We start from the raw sequence: 6,000 nt of genomic DNA, 5'->3' as shown, positions 1-6,000 counted from the left end.
ACCACTGCCTGCTAAACAACCCAGTTTCCCAACTCAGGAAGTATTTTGACGTAATCTTCTGAGAGGATGCATCAGGATCTTTAAAATCTAGCAAGTATTTCACAATGAAGTGACAGAGAGGCGTTGTGTGTGTGTGTGTGTGTGTGTGTGTGAGAGAGAGAGAGAGAGAGAGAGAGAAGGAGAGAGGATTTATTGTGTTAAAATATAAAAGGCTTTTCCCTCACCTCACCTCACCCCACCCCACTGCAGCTGTTCACTGTGACTGCTGTAACTTCACTGCAGCCATGGAGCTGTCCAGCCTTCAAGGGATTCTCTATTCCAGGTGGATTCATGCACCGTCAAGCCAAGTGGCAGCGCATGACACAATTGAGCAGCTGCCAAAGGACCCTTGTAGGCGACCTTTTCTCTTTTCCTGCCCATGGCACTGCTTCTGCTTCTTTCCCTCATATTGTCACCTCCTCCTCCTCTTTCTCCCTCTGCCCCTGCTCTGTGCAAGGAGGTCCTGCCTACCTGCCTGGCCACCAACAGTGGATTTGTGTAGGATGGAGGAACAGAAGGATGAGAGAGAGGAGATGGCCCAGTGTGGATGGGCACGATGGGAGCAGGGGACAATGAGGAAGCAGGCAAACCTAGTGCCCTGTGTTTGTGTGTGTGCACAGGGCTGGCCTTCCTATGAAATATTCTGCTGCTTATAATGTTTAGGCAGATGCAGAGGGATTGATCCCTGAAACATCAATGCTGAATCCCCTGAACCTCTGTTTTAGTTGCTTTTATATGTTCTTATACTGTTGCTTATACAGGTTGCATTTTTGTTTTATGGACATTGTTTTTTATATTCTACACACTGTGAGCCATTTAGAGACTTTGGAAATATTAAGCAGTTAAAAAAATGCTTTAGAAACAACATCAAGAAGAAGACTTTGAATTTGTGAAGTACTTTATATACCTTACTGTACTTGCCATCACAATTAGCCAGAGAGAGACAGAGACAGACAGGCAGGCAGGCAGACCACCATTCAAATTTTACAGGCGGGAGATCTGAGGCTGAGAAAGAAGCATGACAGAAGTGGGACTTGAACACAGTTCCATCAGGTTCTAGCTACTATGCCTTGGAAACACATTGCCTCTTCATTCCTTTTCCTATGTCTTTTCTGAGTAACAGCTAAATCTACCATTTCATTGTTGCATTTATGTGCTTTTATTGGGGGTGGCGAGAGTTGGATTTAATTAACATTTTATCCAGCTGAAAAACCTTCCCCTTCTTTAAGAGCATTATTGTTGTTTTATATGTGAAAGATAACACAAATGTGTATGTTGCTTTAATTTCACTGTTCCAAGTTTCTGGTCGAGGTGGAGTAGGAGGAGAGAAATGTTAAATACTGTCCTTTTTGCTGCTAATCCTGGTGGCTGAAGAGCCTCATGCTTTGAGAAGATAGAGAGATCCAACTTAGAATCATAGACGAGAGTTAGATGGGCTTCTGTTTCCTTCAGATGACTCTGAACCAGTACATCCTCTACTGAAACTGGCAAACCTCTAAGAAAATCAGGACGAACATCAACAATGCTGTAATTAATTAATAGCAAATGACACCTCAGGAAAACATTTGATGCAGCGCCATCTGCTCTAGGCTGTAGTAGATCTGGAGCATGGGGAGGATCACAGCAGAAATGTCACTGAGAGAGCTGGAATTCTCCCATCACAGCTTGAACCAGGTGCTCTTTAGTTTGAAAAGGGGTGTCTTTGAAGATATAAGCACTTGCTAATTAATTTTTTAGATCCACTCCATTGTTCCACTGCCACAAAATTTCCATACTTTTGCCTTAGTGAAATTGACATGTGGGGGGCATGGCATTTGGCAGAAGGTCATTCCTCTTCTGTGGGAGGATATAGCCATGAGATTGTAAGAAGAACATGCTGGATCCGACCAATGGTCCATCTTCTCCAGCATCCTGTTCTCATAGTGGCCAACCAGAGGCTGGTAGAAGCACACAAGCAGGATCTGAGCACATGAACACTCTAGTGGCTTCCTGCAGCTGTTATTCAGAAGCATTAAGGCCTCCAGCTGTGGAGGCAAAATGGAACAAGCCTGCCAAACGCAAAAAAGAAACCTAAGCATTACATCAATTCCCAGCTGGATGGCAGATTTTGCTGTGAGATGTTCAGTTGCTGCAGAAGTGTGCATGCACACGAAAGCTCATACCAAGAACTAACTTAGTTGGTCTTTAAGGTGCTACTGGAAGAAATTTTTTTTTATTTTGTTTCAAATAAGAGAAGTTATACATCTGCCAAGACCACAGAGAACAAGGCTGCTTCCCAACAGCAAAGCTTTCCTTTGTGGCCCTTCAGACCACAGCTCTCATTGGACCACAGCTCTCATCACCCCTGACAACTGTCCATGTTGACAATCTGAAGGGCCACAAATTCTTAACCCTGAGGACTATTGTTTCTATGCAGAAAAACTCTGTGTAGTCCCAGGACAGGATCTAACTTAATGAGTCCTATCACTGGACGTCCTGCAAAAAGTGTTTTACTTGCACAATGGGGCTCCCCCCCCCCCCAGTCTTCTCCAAAATTTGCTTGTGGTGGGTTCAGGAACAGTGTGTGGAGGGAGGAGGCGAGAGAATTTGGCAAGCCAAAACGTTTGCACCGACAGAATGATCAGAATTAGTGTGGTGTTGAAATAATCTCCCTGTATTTTCCTTCACGGGTGGCGCTGTGGGTAAAAGCCTCCACGGGTGGTGCTCCATGGGACGCGGGTGGCGCTGTGGGTAAAAGCCTCAGCGCCTAGGGCTTGCCGATCGAAAGGCCGGCGGTTCGAATCCCCGCAGCGGGGTGCACTCCCGTCTTTCAGTCCCAGCGCCTGCCAACCTAGCAGTTCAAAAGCACCCCCGGGTGCAAGTAGATAAATAGGGACCACTTACTGGCGGGAAGGTAAACGGCGTTCCGTGTGCTGCGCTGGCTCACCAGATGCAGCTTGTCACGCTGGCCACGTGACCTGGAAGTGTCTCTGGTCAGGGCTGGCCCCCGGCCTCTTAAGTGAGATGGGCGCACAACCCTAGAGTCTGTCAAGACTGGCCCGTACAGGCAGGGGTACCTTTACCTTTATCTATTTTCCTCCAAGAAAAGTAATGGGTAGGGGAAAAGCAGATGGAGCAAGTATTAAACTGATTTGAATCAAGCAACAGATTTTGTATTACAGAAAAGGAGGCATTTAGGAGAGAGACCACAGCCCAGTGGTAGTCAGGACATGCTTGGCATACTGAAAGTCCCTGGTTCAGTCAAAGGATCAGGTTGAAAATATTGTGAAAAATGTCTAGGGAAGAGAATAGTCCTGCTGAGGAAGCTTTAATATAACATGAGTGGTATACTTTGAGAGTGTTATTTGGCAGATTCTTACATGGAGCTTAAAGTGAAACAAACGCTTATACTGTATGTCTATTTTTGTAACACACACACACAGCAGGAGGCTTGAGGCAGATTGTGTGGGTTGGGTGAGCACACCGAAGAGTAGCAGCCTGGTTGGAACTTGGCACTGGATGAACGGTGAGGTGTGGAGGGAAAGGAGTTATCTGGGGCTCTGAAAAGGAATATTAAGCTTTTGCTGCTATGAGGATGAGAGAGTGAAAGATACCGGAAGTACAATGGCAGGGATCATTCAGTTTGTAACTGAAGGGTTAATTCTGGTACAGTCAAACCTCAGATCCCGAATGCCTCCATTTCAGAACATTTTGGCTCCCGAATGCCAAAAAGTAAATGCTGCAGTTTTCGAACGTTTTTTGAAAGCCAAACGTCCGACACGGCTTCTGCTGAGTGCAGGAAGCTCCTGCAACCAATCAGAAGCTGTGCCTCTGTTGTCAAACATTTCGGAAGCTGAACGGGCTTCCGGAACAGATTACGTCCAGCAACCGAGGTTTGACTTATAATGCATACAAAATGTGTATGTTACAGAAAAGGGCATGGAAAGCGGGGGTGTGTGTGATATAATTGAACTCACACATTGTAGCATTTCTAGATGTTGTGAAAGGCATAGTATGCTGACTTCGCCAAGCTCTTAGTTTGTAGCATAATACCTATGAATTATGCTTTTATCTTATAAATCTGTAAGCCATTCTCGTAATAGGCTTGAAAGACAGAAACTGAAACAAATGCCCACACCTTTTTCAGCAGCAGCTACAATGTGCTACTTAGCTCTACCCTTTGGTGTGATTATTATGTTTTCAAGCCATTAGGTTAAGATTTTACATTGGAGCAACTTGTCATTTATTGCAGCCGCTATTAGCAGGATCGTGGAGGCAGATCTCAGAGCCTAGCAGGATGAACAAAAAAACATGGCAGTCAGTATTAAAAAATGTTGCTCCGGGGAATTATAAATTGCATTTCATGTCAAAAGCAGAAATATAAGATAGCTAGGAAGAGAAGATGAAAGAATGCAGTGAAGAAATCATCCTAGCCAATATTATATCAGTGTACTACAGAGCACACATGCACACAGTTAATGAAGATTTACGACACAATAAAATGAGACAGAATTAGGAAATGCAGCAAAAAGATGGAGAAAAAGGAGGTTAGAATAACTGAATATGGGAATGTAGAGATGTCAAAGGTACAGAGAGGCTGAATTGGAAGCAGGAAGACAGAATGATAAAATGAACAACTGAACCTTTCTTGTAATGTGAATCAGAGATAGGAAGCAACGGGTTGATATCAAAAGAGGATGGTGGTGGAAACAATGCAATTAAAGGATAGCAAATATTATGCAACTGATGATATACCATGTAATGAATGAAAGCGGGGAAACCTCAACAAATGTAGGCAGCGTGATCATAGAAATTATGAAGCAACACAGACCAAAGGTCACCAGGATTTTTTTTAAAGATAATTAAGACACGAGAAGAATTTTCCTTGCTTAGATCTTTGAGGAATTTGTTCACATCTGGGAAGCCTCATTTGATCAAATACACCTGGAATTTGGAAGACAATTAGAATATTTACATAAATGAACAGATGGATTCAATCGCTTCATGATGAAGGAGCCCTGAAGTGATTTACAAGGGCTACAGCATACATATAAAAAGGTAAAGGACCCCTAACAGTTAAGTCCAGTCATGAACGACTCTGGGGTTGCGGTGCTCATCTCGCTTTACTGGCCAAGGGAGCCGACGTTTGTCTGCAGACAGTTTTTCCGGGTCATGTGGCCAGCATGACTAAGCCGCTTCTGGCAAAACCAGAGCAGTGCACGAAAACACCGTTTACCTTCCCGCAGGAGCGGTACCTATTTATCTACTTGCACTCTGACGTGCTTTCGAACTTCTAGGTTGGCAGGAGCTGGGACCGAGTAACAGGAGCTCACCCCATCATGGGGATTTGAACTGCCGACCTTCCGATCGGCAAGTCCTAGGCTCTGTGGTTTAACCCACAGCACCACCTGCATCCCTACAGCATACATATATATGTCATAAAAACCCATTAAAATGAAATAAATATACAGAAAATGTTCTTTCACAAAAACCACCCAAAGTTAAATTTTATATAGTCCTGCTGGTTCTTGAGGGGTGGGGGTTAGTGACTTTATGCGATGGTGTTGTATTTCCATTGTTGTGACCCATTCTGGGGTTATTTAGAGATGAAGGCATATGAATTTTACAAGCAAGGAAGCAAACATATAAATGAGCATGCTTGTTTAAGGCAGAGTCCTTGGGGAGCTGCACCCAAGAGTCCATAACTGAAAGGAAAAGAGGGCCAGGATGTGTGTTAGAACTTTTGTAGGTCAGGCAAAGAGAGGATGGCAACATGTTGGCAGGAAATCCAGCTAGGAGATGAAGCAGAAGAAGGTTGCAAAGAGCCCAGTGGAACCACAGTCCGGATGATGATGATTGATACTTCTAAGGAGCAAGACATCTGCATTGCCTATTGGGAAATCTTCAGGCAAAATCCCATCATCCATTACAGAACTGGGTGTCTGCAGGAAACCTGCTCAGTGGAGGAAGTGGGGTGGTGGT

This window comes from Podarcis cretensis (genome assembly GCF_951804945.1).
Source record: "Podarcis cretensis genome assembly, chromosome: 3".
Classification (NCBI taxonomy): Eukaryota; Metazoa; Chordata; class Lepidosauria; order Squamata; family Lacertidae; genus Podarcis; species Podarcis cretensis.
The sequence above is the reverse complement of the archived record's forward strand: the minus strand, read 5'-3'. Positions refer to the sequence as shown.